The sequence below is a fragment of the Mastigoproctus giganteus genome, chromosome 8, assembly GCF_048544385.1.
Source record: "Mastigoproctus giganteus isolate SK-2022 chromosome 8, ASM4854438v1, whole genome shotgun sequence".
In the NCBI taxonomy this organism is placed as follows: domain Eukaryota; kingdom Metazoa; phylum Arthropoda; class Arachnida; order Uropygi; family Thelyphonidae; genus Mastigoproctus; species Mastigoproctus giganteus.
The window spans coordinates 13,981,529-13,997,656 of NC_143582.1; the positions used below are offsets into that span (position 1 = coordinate 13,981,529).

General features: G+C 36.6%; 1 protein-coding gene across 2 annotated transcripts in view; it reads right to left on the bottom strand.

The window, feature by feature from the left end:
- The window catches only part of LOC150081272 (sentrin-specific protease 6-like), a 369,847-nt gene that overhangs the window by 298,231 nt on the left and 55,488 nt on the right, over positions 1-16,128 (bottom strand). For both annotated transcript variants that reach the window (XM_090379581.1, XM_090379580.1), the window contains exon 2: positions 5,202-5,347. The gene's annotated coding sequence lies outside the window, so the exon portion shown is untranslated. The remainder of the gene's footprint in view (positions 1-5,201; positions 5,348-16,128) is intronic.

The window sequence follows — 16,128 nt, forward strand, 5'->3', positions numbered from 1 at the left end:
GTTTTGTATTTTACTGCTTTTGATAATTCTGATACCATTCAATATTACTCAAGTGCTTTTCTATGGAGTCTTAAGAATTCTGGTAGATTCTGCTTCTACTGCTGTTTCCTTTCACCCTGAATGCCTCCTCAATGGATTAGCAAAAGCTCTTGCATCTCCTCTGTTTAACCATCTTTACAAAATAAATTCTGACTACCAACTAAAGCCAGCCATCCTACAAAAAATTTCCTCTCATTAAGTCTTGCAGATTCCCTCAAGCCTAGTGTTAGTCCATAAGGCTTTCACCATGAAATCTCTCCTGTTGTGTCATACCTCCTATCAATATTGCATTACAAATGAACACACAAAAGAATGTGAGAAAAATTGTGTAATTTTTTTATTGCTATACTTTGATTCTGAATTGATATATTTAATGAATTGAAGTATGATCGAAATGACTAAATTGAAGTATTCCACATTTCAATTCAATCATTTTTTATTTCTTTTTCCGATATTTTTTCAACAGTGTGCCTACTGGAGCACTGTCCTTGTGTATATCTCATTGCACTTCATTTTAAAATACATACATATAGGGTGGCTAAGAAATATCGAATGATTTAGCTAAAATGATAATCAAGTTACAGCCTCTACAATTTACAAACAGTGCTTACTACATTTATTTATTTAATTTTTTTAAAGTGCAATTTATGTCAGAAAAAAACTACTGAAAGGAAAGACAAAATCGGTCATCTAACTGTCAGAACTACAGAATGAACTCTGAGAAAAATCATTAAACTTTGGTGTTTTGTAACAAATTGGTATCCAATAAAAACCACAATCTACAGAGTGGTGCAGTGAATTAAGGCACAAGGATACGTGACTGAAAGTCATATTTAACTTCAATGTGATGGATATCAAGGAAGGTCAATACAAAGTACTACAATATGTTATGCCAAACATGTAGGATGCAAGTGTCAGAGCTTAGGATTGGCTGATTCAGGTGATATCACATTGATGTACATGTTTAATATATATTTTTTAATTCTCAACCCACACAGTTTTGAAGAGAAATTCATTATCAAATATGATATAAGCTGATCTCAAATCTACCACTAATCCTGTTAGCAATAACTAGCACCAAGATTAGTTCTCTGGTTTTAAATTACTTTTACATTATGAGGAATGGGGCAAAGGCACCGGAAACTTTGATCCTTGAGGCTCTCAGAGATATTCTCAGTATGACAAGCTGGGCTTCTACCTGGGAGTCTAAAACACTGATGTTCAGATGACAATCGAGTCAAGTGGACCGAAGTTCAGAGACAACCAAATACTCTGAATGCACCAAGAGGCAACCACTCAAGTGCAAACCAATGTAAGCAAGAGTCATGGTGTGATGTCCACACCAGATAAAGGAATGCACTGTATTACCAGGCAATAGGGTGACAGATAACTCTCATCAGCCAGTGAAATACCACCAATTTTCTTATTGAAGCCTTGAAGTGGTGAAACCCAAATTTAGTTTCCACAGCAAAGCTCCGACAATCTCCATCTCTTCCATTATACAGTATGACTGATATCTTTTGAGGTTATGATGAGCAGATTAGTGAATGGAACAAAGGGGTGCTCTTACGAAGAAAGGCTTAAGTTTTGCAAATTACAGTGTCTGGAGACTAGGCACCAGCGAGGTGATCTGATAGAGGTGTATAAAGCCTTGAATGATTTGAGCATGCTCAATGCTGATAGGATTCTTCCTCTAGCTCAGAATAATCACCTGAGAGGGCATAAATTCAAATTGAGGAAAGACAGATGTAGGATAGACGTGTGGAAATTTGCCTTTAGCCAGCGGGTGGTTGGTTGGTGGAACAGACTTCCATCCCTTGTAGTGGAGGTTGATAGCCTAAATAAGTTTAAGGCTCAGCTGGACAGGTATTTTGAATGAACAGAGGGGTGAAGTGGTTTTTTTTTTTTTTTTTTTTTTTTTTTTGGCTGATGCTGCATAAGCTTGCTTTCTTGCATCAAATGCCTCTACTAATGCTAAATGCTAATGCAGCATGACAAGAGCTAATCTTCCTTACATTTGGAGAGTACACCTTTAAAACAATGTTTGCAGGCCAGCTGCTAGATAGTCACCAGACTGAACCTACTGGTAACACTGTAGGAGACTTCTGGATCAGCTAGTATACAATTTTGCTACCTCTATTCTGCCCACTATCTATTTTGATAGTGAGTGGAGGGAGTCCAAGTAGAGTGTATGCAGGGAACATTGTTGAAGCCACATTATGTCAAGGAGCTGGATACATTCTGGTGTGTGTATGGCAAATTAAAAAATTTCATTACTTCATATAACATGTCCTCAAATCCCAATTATTAGTTAATTCAACCACTGCTCATCTCAGTTGTCCTAATTCTTCACTGTACGATGCCTTTTTCTTATAAGGTGGTACTCGTGCATATGTCCGTTATGATATTCCCTGTCAGAGACAGTAATTTGGAATCTACTCTTTTCAATTATCTCTGCCTTAAAATCTCTCTACCCATTCTGGCAAATTCATCTGCTGCTTCTATTGTTCTCTCAACTCCACTAATCACTTGGAACCCTTTGACTTCCTATCTTTGAAACTTGACTTTCTCCAGTCCAGCATTCCTCACAGCAAGAAAATTTTCCTTTGTGATTTTAATGCTCAACCCCAGCTGGCTTCTGTTTTCTAGTTACAAGGACCCAGTTGGTCAAGATGCTGAAGTTTTTGCAATTACTAATGAACTCACACAGATTGTTCATTACCTAAGGGAATACAGAACAATCCTAACCACACAGCCAAAACTCTTGATATTCTTCTTACAAACAGCCCTTCCAAGTACACAATTGAGATGAGTGGTCCTCTAGGCTCCTTAGATCACATCTTGGTGATGGTCTCTTCTCCAATGAAGCCTTTCTTTTGGGGCCATTCCTAACCTCATGTTGTTTGGCATTACAAGAATGCAAAATGGTTGATCTACAAGATTTCTATTCTTTTATTCTTGGTTATATTACTGTTTTAAGTATTTTAATTTCAATGTTGCTCAGATTGTGTTGTGTCCGTGAAATTATTCTTGTAGGGATGAAATCCTTTATTCCACACCCCACCTTAAAGTCTCATACTTTATCTAAACTTTGGTTTTCCAATAAATGTACTAAGGCTGCTCAACATAACAATGTTTGCATATTGTAATTGGCTTGTATCCAAATCTCCAGGTTCATTTTCTGCGTACACCAAAGCCTGCAACAATTGTAAAGCAGTTATTAATCAGTCAAAACTAGATTTCGAACAGGCTAAGAGTAGAGTAGAAAACTTGCTTCTTGTCCAAATGGTAATCAAGCATTCTGGGTCTCTATTGGCAGCAACGTTTGCCTATCTCTATTTCCACTTCTGTCAAAACAGGGCAGGCCCAATGCCACCACAGCTAAAATTAAAGCTGACCTGTGAGCATCCTACTTTTCTTCTAACTTGTGTCTTGATGATCTTAATAAGGCCACCTCCTACAATCCCCAGTACACTCCATTGAATGCCTCCTGTGATATTCCTTCAAAAGGGTGTCAGAAGAATTTTGGGCAGTCTTGATGCTAAGAAAGTGCCATACCCTGATAGTATTTCTCCAACTGTTCTTAAAACCTGTGTTGCTGAGCTTACTCAAGTTCTGTGTCACCTTTTTTACACTTTCTTATTCACCAGTGTTTTTCCTTCTGTGTGGAAATTTGCATATATCCTGCTAGGTCCTAAAAAGGGTGACATATCCTTCCCATCCAATTTTTAAATATCTAGAAACCTTCCATCTGATGAACAACTGCCAGTATGGATTTTGTCTGTGTCAATCCACTGGTGATATCTGGCTTATGTTACACGTCTATGGACAAATTAAATGGAAAAGTCTGGTGAAACTCAAGCAATTGCTCTTGGTCTTTTAAATAAACTTCCATCTTATGGTTTGCCAACTGTTTTTTGTAATTGGGTATCCAGTTTTCTCTTGGGCCACTCACTACGGGTGATGGTAGATGGCTCTCTGTCTTCTAACTTCTCACTAATACAGATACAGGCATTCCCAAAGATTCAGTTCTTTCTCCCACTCTTTTCCTCTTGTATATTAATGACATTCTTCCAGTGACTAGAAATCCTATTCATAGTTTTGCTGATGACAGCACACTGTATTCCACTTTCAGAAACCTTGCCCTGCACACACAGCTCCAACTTCTCAAATAACTACTACCAATTCCTTAAATGCCAATCTCTACGTAATTCTCCAGTGGGGCAAAGATAACTCAGTCCTGTCTTTTATATTTCACAAAAAAGAATTTTTCTGCTACTACACTTATCTTCCATAACATTCAGATTTCTAGGCAAGATCACATCTCTCTCTCTCTCTCTCTCTCTCTCTCTCTCTCTCTCTCTCTCTCTCTCTCTCTCTCTCTCTCTCTCTATTAAGGACTACCCTGACTTCTAATCTTTCTCAGAATAAGCACATCATAAATACTGCTTCTGCTGCATCTAAAAATCTGGGTTTACTCTTTTACTCTGTCATTATTTTTCTTCCAAACAGCTGCTCAAGCTGTACAAATGTCAAATCTGCCTTATGATTGAATATTGTTCCGAGATATGGAGCAGTGTCTCCCAAAACCTCTCTCTCTCTCTCTCTCTCTCTCAAGCTTCTAGACTGCATTCATAAGAGGGCAGCTAGGTTAATTAATGACCCATTTCTAACAAAGTTTATCCATTTGCTGTCTCATAAATGTTTTGTTTCTATAGATACTTCCATGGGCACTGTTCTTTTGAATTGTCTTCTATAATTCCCACTTTCTCTTCCAAACCAGTCTGAAAATGTGCAGAAAACAGTCAGCATCCTTTTACTGTCCAACTTCAAACTCACAGAACTAAATTTTCTACTTCCTCATTTATTCCCTCAACTTCCATTTTCTGGAACAACCTCCATCCATACGTATATCCTGAAAATTATAATCTACAGAAATTGAAGTCTAATGTCAACAATTATCTTCTTTCATCTTCTCAACCTTCAATCCACGCATGGTACTAAGTACTATAGGTTCAAATACCTCTCGTGCTTGGGGTTTTCATTAAAAAAAACAAAAAAAAAACATATATTTGTTGCAACTTTCAGCACATTGGATATTTCTTTGCCAGTGAGAATATGTGCTAAAACAAATTTGATATAAAATTCAGAATGTATCTTACCAAACAAGACTTTCTTGAATAAACAAACAGTGATGGCTTTGCGTTCAAAAAGCCATCGATAGCTTCTTGATTACAAATTTTTGCCAACTTTACCAGAACTTTCTTCAGCTTCATTAATTAAAACTATTCCAGTTGAGCTACATTACCTGGAAGAGAAAAAAAAAGGATGATTCTGTTTTGGAAAAAATTACATTGATTACTTATAATCATGAAAAATTTAACTGAAAATAATGAAATTGGAGCCTGTCACATGAGATAACTGAAACATAGAGGACACTGAAATAGAACAGAGGGGTGGAGGAAAGCAGGAAATTGATACCTAATCAAACAAACAATACACGAACTCAATGGAGTTTGTGTACTGGTATTAAAATAATACAAGGAAGCAACAAGCTTATACAGCATCAGCAACAGGGGGGGGTGGACTTCCCAGTGTCATCTGTCTATCCCCTCTAATTTTAATCTTCCCTTATCTGACTTGGTACAAACTACCCATTTCCACAATACCAGATAGAAGTTTGTACTACGTCAATTACTCTCTCATTGAAGGCAAATTTTTCACACATCTGGCAGTCATCCTTTCTCAATTTAAATTCATGCATTAGCCATACGGTGCAAAGAAGCCCAAAGCATTTGCTGCATTAGCCAAGAGAGGGGAGGAGGTGAACTAATAATAATAATTTGAATTTGAATTTCCTCAAGCATTCGGCAAAAAAACACTGTAGAGACAACTTATTCCAATAATTAACAATTTTACCCCAGGGGCTCACATCTGGTGAGTATGGGCTTGGCACACCCAGGGTCCTGAGCTAGATATCATCATTCTTCTCTTTCTTGGTGATTTCCTTCTACTTCTCTCTCTCTCTCTCTCTCTCTCTCTCTCTGGGTCCTAGGGTAAATTAATTTTTTTTTTGGATGGTGCAGCATAAGCCTCAGGCTTCCTTGCACCATATAGCTAATAATAATAATAACTCACCAACTAAAAAAAAATTTCCAAACCTCTCAAACAACTACCCCATAATTTGCATTTATGACCTGGAATCTGGAATAATTTATGAGTGGAGACCTCATTCATTTTACTTTACTTCCACCTTTCAGAGCCTTATGCACCTCAATAAAATCTCTAAGGTGTATAGTTTCCAAGTTCTGTAAACCACACATCTGAATTCCTTCCTCATATAGGTGCTCTTTTGCCGGTCTCAACCAGGCACGTGCCCATTTTTGGACTCTTTTAAGAAGCTAGAAGTATTTTTTTTTTAAGGTGCTGTCTCCATACTTTAACACAGTACCCCAAGTATAGTCTAACAATTGCCTTAACTGTGACTTATAATATGACCTCCCTATCTCCACAAGTAAATGTTTGATAAATCACTGAACAGACACCATGGGCCTTCCTTGCTGCCTGTTTATGCTGCTCAGAGAACTTTAGAGAAGTTACTTTATGGTAACTCCCAAATCTCTTTCTACTTAAACTGCTTTTAATTGAACTACAATAACTGTATAAGTCATTCTGGGGTTGTTATTCCCCAAGTGTAAGACCTTACATTTTTCTGGACTAAAACATAACTGCCACTTTTCTAACAACCCCTGAAGTCTATCTAAGTCATCCTGAATAAGTTCTGTTTGGTGCTAATCATTAACTACTCTACCGATTTTGACATCATTCCATCTATCTCTTCATCAATGTCATTTAAGAAAATCAAAAATAACAATGGTCCTCATATCAATTCCTGGGTAACCACCATTCTTAAGTTAGCACACTAAAGAATAACCATTAATCAGAACTCTCTGCCTCCTACCCTACTGACATCCTTGTTGGGATTTTTCCTCTGACTCCATTTTCCAGCTTAAGCACAGCTTCTTATGGGGGACTGAATCAAATGCTTTGCTGAAATCCAAGTAACAACTTCAAAACTAATTTCTAAATCAAGCTCATGAGTGACTGCAAAAACAACTAACCAGGTTAGTTAAACATGGTTTTCCCTTTACAAAAACATGCTCTGTTTCTGTCAGAATTTCATTTCTATCTAAATGATCCTGTATTGCACTCTTGATTGTTGCCTCTATGGTTCTGACCATCACTGAAATCAGACTGCCTGCCTTTATACATGGGTGATGCATTCACACTTCTCCAATACAAGGGAAACTCTTCTGAGCCCAGTGATGCCCTCATAATTACTTTAATGGATCAAATCATTCTTCTGTTGCCTCCCTGAAAATTACTGGGTATATGACATCAAACACCAGGAGCCTTGAAGTAGCCTTTAGGCTTAACAATTTTTCTAACAAATAATATTCTGAAATTTCATGTTTTCCAGCTTCACTCTTGCAATTTCTCCTCACCATGAAGGGTATTTCTTATGAAAACACTGATGCAAAGCACATGTCAATTCATCCACAACATTGCTGGTTTATCTAAGCCATCCCCCACACCCATTACACAAGGGTCCAATCTGATTTGTTCTTCTCTTTTTTTGTATTCAAATACATGAAAAATTCCTTGTCCCCACTCTCTGTTCTCTTAGCCAACAATTTCTTAATCTGCCTTCACCAGCTTAACTTTTTCTGTGGCATTATTACACATCAATTTGCAGTTGTTTTAGGCTTCAGTACTTTTTATTGCTCTGTAAATTTTTCATGCTATATTTTTCTGTTCTATTAAACTGCTAGCTCACTATTCATCAATCTTGAAATCCTCCTCAGACTGTATATTCTTAATGTTATTTATATATATATATTACGAAAAATTGGGATAAATGTAAAAGTTATGTCAGATCAGATTAATGCCATCAATGGTAGATTGAACATTACATCAGTCTGTTTTTTTTTTTTTTTTTGATTTGGTAGTTGTTGGCGCATCGGCTTCTGTGGCCATATTGCACCTCCCAAGGTTTTTTGCAGTACTTTGATCCAAGCCCGAGGCGGGAATCGAACCCGCGACCTTTGGGTTGCCGGGCAGGTACTTTACCCACTCGGCTAGCCCGGTCAGCACATCAGTCTGTAATCTAATTACTATAGTAAGAGTATAATAGATACTATATAGGTAGTCAAAGTGTATTAAAACATAGGCATAAAAGTATATAGCCGGCCGTAAGGCCAAAAGAACCTATAAAGACTAAAATAGCCTGTGTTGCCATATCCTAGAAATAAACATATAATTAGCAATAATATAATATAATATAGAATACAATAATGATTATGTAGCTAATTATTGATATTCAGATACATTGAATGGAACTGTTTCAAGAGCTAACCCCATTCAATATAGCCTACCAATAATTAGCAAGGCTATCTGTTTTTGATTGCTATCTGCCTGTTTAACTAGGTCCAATTAATAAACATAAAGGCTATATTTGCTAAACTTTAAATTTAACAGCAAACAGGCAAGATAACAGCTAGCCCAACAGATAGCTTTGAAACGAGTATACAGAAAATAGAGGGCCAACTATAATTTTCTTTCAGTTGTGGTGATAATTTATTTAATTTTATATATATATATATATATATTAATTCATGGATTCAGTGATTATAACTTTAAAGGTATGCCATAATTCAGTGGCAGATTCAGGGTAGGGTCAAGTGGCCCCCCTGTCATTTTTTTTGGAAAATATACACCAATCGTTTAAATTCCCTTTAACTACAAAAAAGTTTTTTTTTTTCATTGTTAACATAGAATTTTATCTATTTTTGCATTGTGGCTCAACTATTTTCAACTAACTACAGTTGGCAACACTGATGTTAATGTGATCGCCATTCTAGTGCACAAAATGGTACTCAGCCTGTCATTTTTTTTCTAATGTATTTGTGCTCTGTGAGCTTTCTATCCAATTGTTTGTTTGTTATTTGGTTTTTAGGAGCATTAGCAACTAAGACCATATTGCTCCAGGGATATGTGGTGGTCATTCCCTGACCTTTCTGCACCCTCCATATTTGGTGGTCACAGGCTCAAACCCTGGTCTAATTAAGAAGCGTGTGCTACGCACTGCTGCTCCTGCCCACCTGGCTATGGAAGCACCCTATCCAATTGAAAGAGACCAAATAGCACCTAAGCTGTCAATCTCTTTTCCTGAATTTCAAACACATTAAAACTTTAACTACTACCTCTCTCCTTATCATCCAATTTAGAACTCTGTGCTCTCTCTCCCTGCTAATGGTTCCTTTACTGTCAGTCATACCGTTATCTAGTTCATGGTCATGTCTATAATATTCTTACACCTAGTAATTTCCTTAACATGCTGATACAATAGTAATCTGGTTGATTTAAAATTTGTTCTTCATAGCAAATCCCCCCCCCCCCACACACACACACTTGCTTCAGTCAATTATGGGCAAATTGAAATCACTCATAATAAGACATTCACATTTACCCTCCTATTCCATTTGCATATGACCTCTTATGTGTACCATCTGAGCAAATGCCATCAGCATTTAGTTTACTTAGTGAACTTGCTTGAAGCCTTAAAGGATTCAAGCAAGTCTTCTCACAGGTGCCTAGTTTTCCCAGATACTGAAATTTGCCTGTTTGTAGTGTGCTACCACCCAATTGGTATGTTATTCTGGGATTAGTTACCATATGGAGTACTTTGCATTTATCAATGTTAAAACTTGGTAGCCACTTCACAGACCATCTGCCTAATTTCCCTAGATCATGCTGCAGTAGCATGCCCTAATTTCTATAATTAACTACCCTGCCAACACTTGTATCATCAAACTTAGGCATCAAATGCATCCAGTTCCTTTGTGACTATGACTACTGTAGCTAATGAAATTGGTCAGACAAGATCTCCTTACAACAAATCTGTGCCACAATTATCACATAAGTGCATTCCCCTGAAGATAATCCTGCATTAATTCTTTAATTGTTCAATGCATCATTGAACAATTAAAAACAGAAACAGAAGTCATGCTTGCAGATCTATAGTTGCTCTTCAATTCTCCTTTGTGAAGAGAGACATCTGTACATCTCCAGTCCACAGGTATTTCCCATGAATCCAAGAATGCCCTCATAAGTAAGGCCTCGTAAGGTTTGCCTGTCTTTTGCTGCTTGTTTTAATATAACTGGATAAATTCGTCAGTTCCAGTTGCCTTATTTACTTTTAGTTTCAAAACAATTTTCCTTCCAATTTACTCTCAAGTTATCACAAAATAATTTGTCTCCGAGTTAAAATGTGATATACTTTTGCATTGCCATCCCTAAAAACTTTGTGTATGAATGGAGATGCAAAATATTTATAGTTTGTCAGCAACCTGAAAGGATCATCAATAGTTATGCCATTCATATCCAGTGCACTAATGTGGTTAATCCCTTTTCTTCTAACAATAACATAAGCATGCTTTCCTATTTTTCTTCACATTCTTAACCAAAGCTTTCTTGTAATCAGCCTTAGTTTGCCTAATCCTCTTAGAGATCTGGTTGCAGAGTAGTCTCTACTTACTGTATGTGTCTATGTTCCCCTGATAATTTATAATCATCCCATGCATTTTCCTTCTCTACCTCTAGTTTCATCAATCTATCAGCCATTTATAATTATTATTATTAACATCTTTTTATTTCCACATCAGTGTGCACCCCTGGAACAACCTGTTTCGGCTAGAGGGGTGTACATTATAAACATTCAAGGTGATTACATTGATTGAATTAAAAGAAAGGAAAACATATTGTATTTGCAAGTAAGCTCACATAGATTTAGAATTAAACCTATAACAATATCTCTTAGCTTATATAAAAAGCCTAGTAGAGTAGCTTCTGATTACTTCTTTAATGCTTTCCATTCAGAATTGGAAGTTGCTCCCACCAAAAAAAATTTTTAAATAAAACAAAAGCAAAATCACTTCCCTTTATTCTTGACAACAGTTATTTGTTATTTGGTTTTTAGGAGCATTAGCAACTAAGGCCATATTGCTCCGGGGATATGCGGTAGTCATTCCCTGACCTTTCCGCATCCTCTGTATTTAGTGGGCACGGGCTCGAACCCCAGTCTAATTAAGAAGCACGTGCTACGCACTGCTGCTCCTGCTCACCTGGCTACGGAGGTGCCCTTGACAATAGTACCACAGCTACAAGATCACATTATGTGCCCTTAAAAGATAACTATTCTAGATCATCACTAACTTTATCCCATGGCAGACATTTCCTGGTCCTATTCTACCTATCTTTTTAGCAAAATATATTTCCCATTTCCCCAACAGCAGTCAACAACAATAACTATTTTCTGCATTAGCCATTATTGTGTAAGGAAACCCTCAGACATTAGCTGTTCTAGCCAAAAAATAAAATAAATTATCGTCAGCAAAATTATTCAGGAAAGTAAGATTTTGTAGCACCAACCAAAAAAGAAATTTAAATTAAAAATAAAATTATATAAATTAAGCAGTTACCTAGCATCCTGTCATTTAGTCATTTCTTTCAAGTATTTATCCAATTCCTTCTTCAATTTAGATAAACCTCCAACCTCCACAGGAGTAGGTTCATTCCAACAATCAATCACTCTATTGATAAAGGCATATCAAGTTTGATGTCTAAGTTTGCTGATGATACAAAATCGGACAGGGCGGTTAATGACAAGTAATCAGAATATACTACTCTATATATATATTCCTGTATAAATTGGACACATGGGCTAAAAATTGGCAACTGAAGTTTAACATTGATAAATACAAGGTGCTTCATTTAGGTAACAGTAATCCTGGAAGAAGAAGGGACTTAGAGGGGAACAGGTATCCTGTGTGTTATCAGACACTCAGCCTAAAACACTGATGGATCCAATATCTCTCTATTACAGAAGATTTAGGAGAAGTCCAGTTGGCCTGCCTCCCTAAAATCCACTCATGCACACCTTCTCGATGATAAGCCCTGTTACGTCACTTAGGTGGCAACGAACGTGTAGAGTGGTTCTCTTCAAGATGCCTGGTCAGCATGAAGAGGAAAAGACCAAACCCTCCAGCATATGACAGCAGGAGAAAACAAATGGCCCTCAGTCCCCAGCAGCTTTCACTCTCTCTCTTACGGCAGTGAGAGGATCAGAGTGGAAGCAGAGGGTGCTAAGAATCTCTGGGTACGACCAGGCTGCCATGCACGGAAACTGAACTTGGCCTGTTATAACGTAAGATCGGTGAAGACAGGATATTAGAGCTGGAAAAGGAATTAGAAAATGTGAATTGGAATATCATCGGTCTGGCTGAAACACGAAGAAGAAATGAATCACATATAAGTTTATCAAGTGGAAATCTGCTGTACACCAATGGAAACAGTGAAAGGAGTGAAGATGGAGTTGGGTTTCTGGTCCATAAAGATTTTAAAAACAACATTTTGGAATTCAAAAGTACATCAAGGGTGAGTATTAGTACTCACCCTTGATGTACATCTTGAGTATTAGTCTTGACACCAAGGGTGTCAAGACTAATACTCAAGATTTCTAAGAGGTACAAGCTAAAGATTATAATGAACTTGGAGGCAGGCCAACCAGACTTCTCCTAAATCTTCTGTAATAGAAAGATATTGGATCAATCAGTGTTTTAGACTGAGTGTCTGATAACACACAGAATACCTGTTCCCCTCTAAGGCCCTATAGTCAGATACTGAGGAGCAATATCACAATTTGTCTGAAATGTAAAATAATGAACCAATGTATACTCCCCACCATAACTTATGGAAGTGAAACTTGGGCACTCACCAAAAGAATGGAAGAGAAGCTGAGAACTACACAGCGAAGAATGGAACAAATTATATTGGGAATCAGACTGTTAGATAAGAAGAGAAACACATGGATTAGGCAGCAAACTCAAGTAAAGGACATTCTTATTTTTAAAACTAAAGAACTAAAATGGTCTTGGGCAGGACACACAGCTCGAAGACATGATGACAGATGGACTAAGAAAATAACAGAATGGTATCCAAGAGGAGCTAGAAGAAAACCTGGAAGACAAAGGTGGAGATGGATAGATGAAATTCATGAGTTTGTGGGTAGTAAATGGATGGCCAGTGCTCAAAACAGAAGGAACTGGAAAGTTGCTGGAGAGGCCATATCCAAGTGGATTGAAAATGGCTGATGATGATGATGAAGAATCCTGGAATTAAATACCAATTTGGTGGTACCAAAATTAACGTTGGGGAGATTACAAAAAAAAAAAAAAAAAAAAAAAGCAAGCAGAGGTTCTATGATTAGTGTAGCCAGGCTGCTAGGACAGCCTATGCAATTCTGTTCATGATATAATATAATGGAATGGAATGCAATGGCACCTTGCATACAAGTTTGGAATAATCACTGTAGAAAGGATATGGATCTGCTGGAATGGGTAGAGAGCAAAGCAACAAGATTGGTCAGGGACACAAAAGGGTACTCTTATACCAATTTCCAAAAAAGAAAGATTTCAGTTATGCAAATTGCAGAACTTGGAAAGTAGGCAGTTACATGGAGACCTCACTGAAGTGTTTAAAGGCTTTAAATCGATTTAGTTTGAATAAATTCAAATAAATTCATTAAAAAAAATGGATTTAGTAAACTAAATGCTGATGGAATTCATACTTTTTCTTAGACAATTCACAAGGAACATAAATTTAATTTGGAAAAGGATGGTTTCAGGATGCGCAAAAATGTGCTTTCAAAATGTGCAACAGGCAGAAACTGATTGTTGGAACAAACTTCCAAATAGAGTTGTATAAATGGTTGCTTAAATAAGGGTAACTCTCCACTGGTAATATGGAATCTGACAAATACCAATTTTATTAAATTTTTCTGTTTTTTCTTTAAAAGAGGTCTTGTAGTCACATTGAACCACGTGACTACAAGAGTAGTCACGTGGTTCAATGGATTTGTAATAAGCATATGCAGTGGGGCACATAATAATAACATTTAGATTTTGACTAGCCCATATTTTATATATATTTAAAATTCGTCGTGATCGACCGAAATTAAAGCCACATTGACTTGTTGGCAACCCACGATCTAGAAAACATAGCAGTAATAATTCAGACACAGCATGGGTTTGTCAGACAAATTTGATTGGATACTATGATGTGGTTACAAAGGAACTGAATGCAAAAAATAATTCTGATATCATATACAGTCATACCTCGGTTAACGTTACCTCTGATAACAAAGCTTCAATATAACGAAGTCCGCAATTTCAAGCACCATTTAATATAAAAAAAATATTCCAATTTAAGGCCAACGCCTGACAATCATCCGATTGGTGACTGACGGCGACTTGTTACGTACTCCCAAGTGCTCCCAAGCTGTGGGTGTGTCTGTTATAACAGTTTTGTGCATCATTCGCCTAATTTAGTCATTGTTTACACTTCATAGGGTGTGTTTCAGTGTGGTGCATTGCAATAATTGACGTAGGTCCTTTGATAGCATTACATAATGTAGATTTTGTAAATTTTAATAGAAATATTTTTTTTTTTAGTTAAAATGTCAGAAGCAAAGAAAAGAAAAGCAATTTCTTTGGAAACAACTAAATATTGTATGACGTGTTGAAAGCGGCGAAAGAAAATCCGATGTGGCACTTTCTTTAGGATTAGCGCAATCAATATTAACAACCATACTAAGTCAATCAGAAAAAATAAAAGTTTGCTCAGAATTGTACAGATGTCACAGCGGCAAAATTAACTCACTTAAGGAGTCCAATTTTAGAAAAAATGGAGAAAATGTTAAGTTTGTGGATAGATGATATGTCACAACGTCATATGCCTTTAAGTCAAATGGTGATTCAAGAAAAAGCATTATTTTTGTTTAATCACCTCAAATCTAAACAAACTGAAGAAATTACGGAAACTTTTGGGGCTTCTCGTGGTTGGTTCAAGAAATTTAAAAAACGGACCAGGATTCATTGTGTAAAATTAACAGGAGAAGCTGCAAGTGCAGATGCTGAAGCTGCAAATAAGTTTCCAGAAAAACTAAAGGAAAAATTTGAATGTGAAAATTTTCCACCAAATTTGGTGTTCAATGTTGACGAAAGCCGTTTGTTCTGGAAATGGCTACCATCAAAAAGCTTCATTTCTATTGAAGAAAAGTCAGCTGCTGGGTTCAAAGCAGCCAAAGACCGGTTAACATTACTCTTTGGATCAAATGCCTCTGGCGATTATAAATTAAAATTGTTATTAGTTTACCATTCAGAAAATCCGAGGGTGTTAAAAGGTAACATAAAAATGAATTTACTTGTAATATGGAAAGCAAATAGAAAAGCGTGGGTTACCAAGGAGTTACTTACTGATTGGTTTGTTAACCACTTTTGCCCTGAAGTAAAACAGTATTATCAAAAAAACAACTTTGAAGAAAAAGCTCTTTTGTTGTTAGACAATGCTTCGGGACATCCTACTGATCTTAACACATTGGACACATGCATTCCTGTCAAAGTTGTGTTTCTTCCAGCAAACACAACTTCCCTGATTCAACCATTGGATCAGGGAGTAATAGCATCATTTAAAGCTTATTATCTGCGTTGAACATTAAGCAATTTAACTCAACCAGAGGATAAAGAGGAATTGACAGTTAAAACTTTTTGGAAAAACTACACCATTAAAAACACAATTGAAAACATTGATAGTTCTTGGAAAGAAGTCACTAAGAAATGCTTAAATGAAGTTTGGCGCAAAATATGGCCAGAAGTTGTACTAGAAGAAGAAAATAACATCCAAGAAATTAGAAATGAAGTTATCAAGATGGCTCAATCAATAGGTTTCGAAAATGTCAATGAAGAGGATGTTAGAAATTTATTGAATACAGAAGATGATTGTTTTTCAGTGGAAGATTTAGAAAACCTTGTTAGCAACGAAGACAAAGAAAATGAAGCCAAAGTTCAAGAAGTTCCTGCCGAAAAAGTGTTGACAATCAAAGATTTAAAAAGGTGCTTAAATGACATTGAAAACGTTTTAAATTTTTTTAGTGAAAATGATCCTGATTTAGGAAGAAGTGTTATTGTTAAG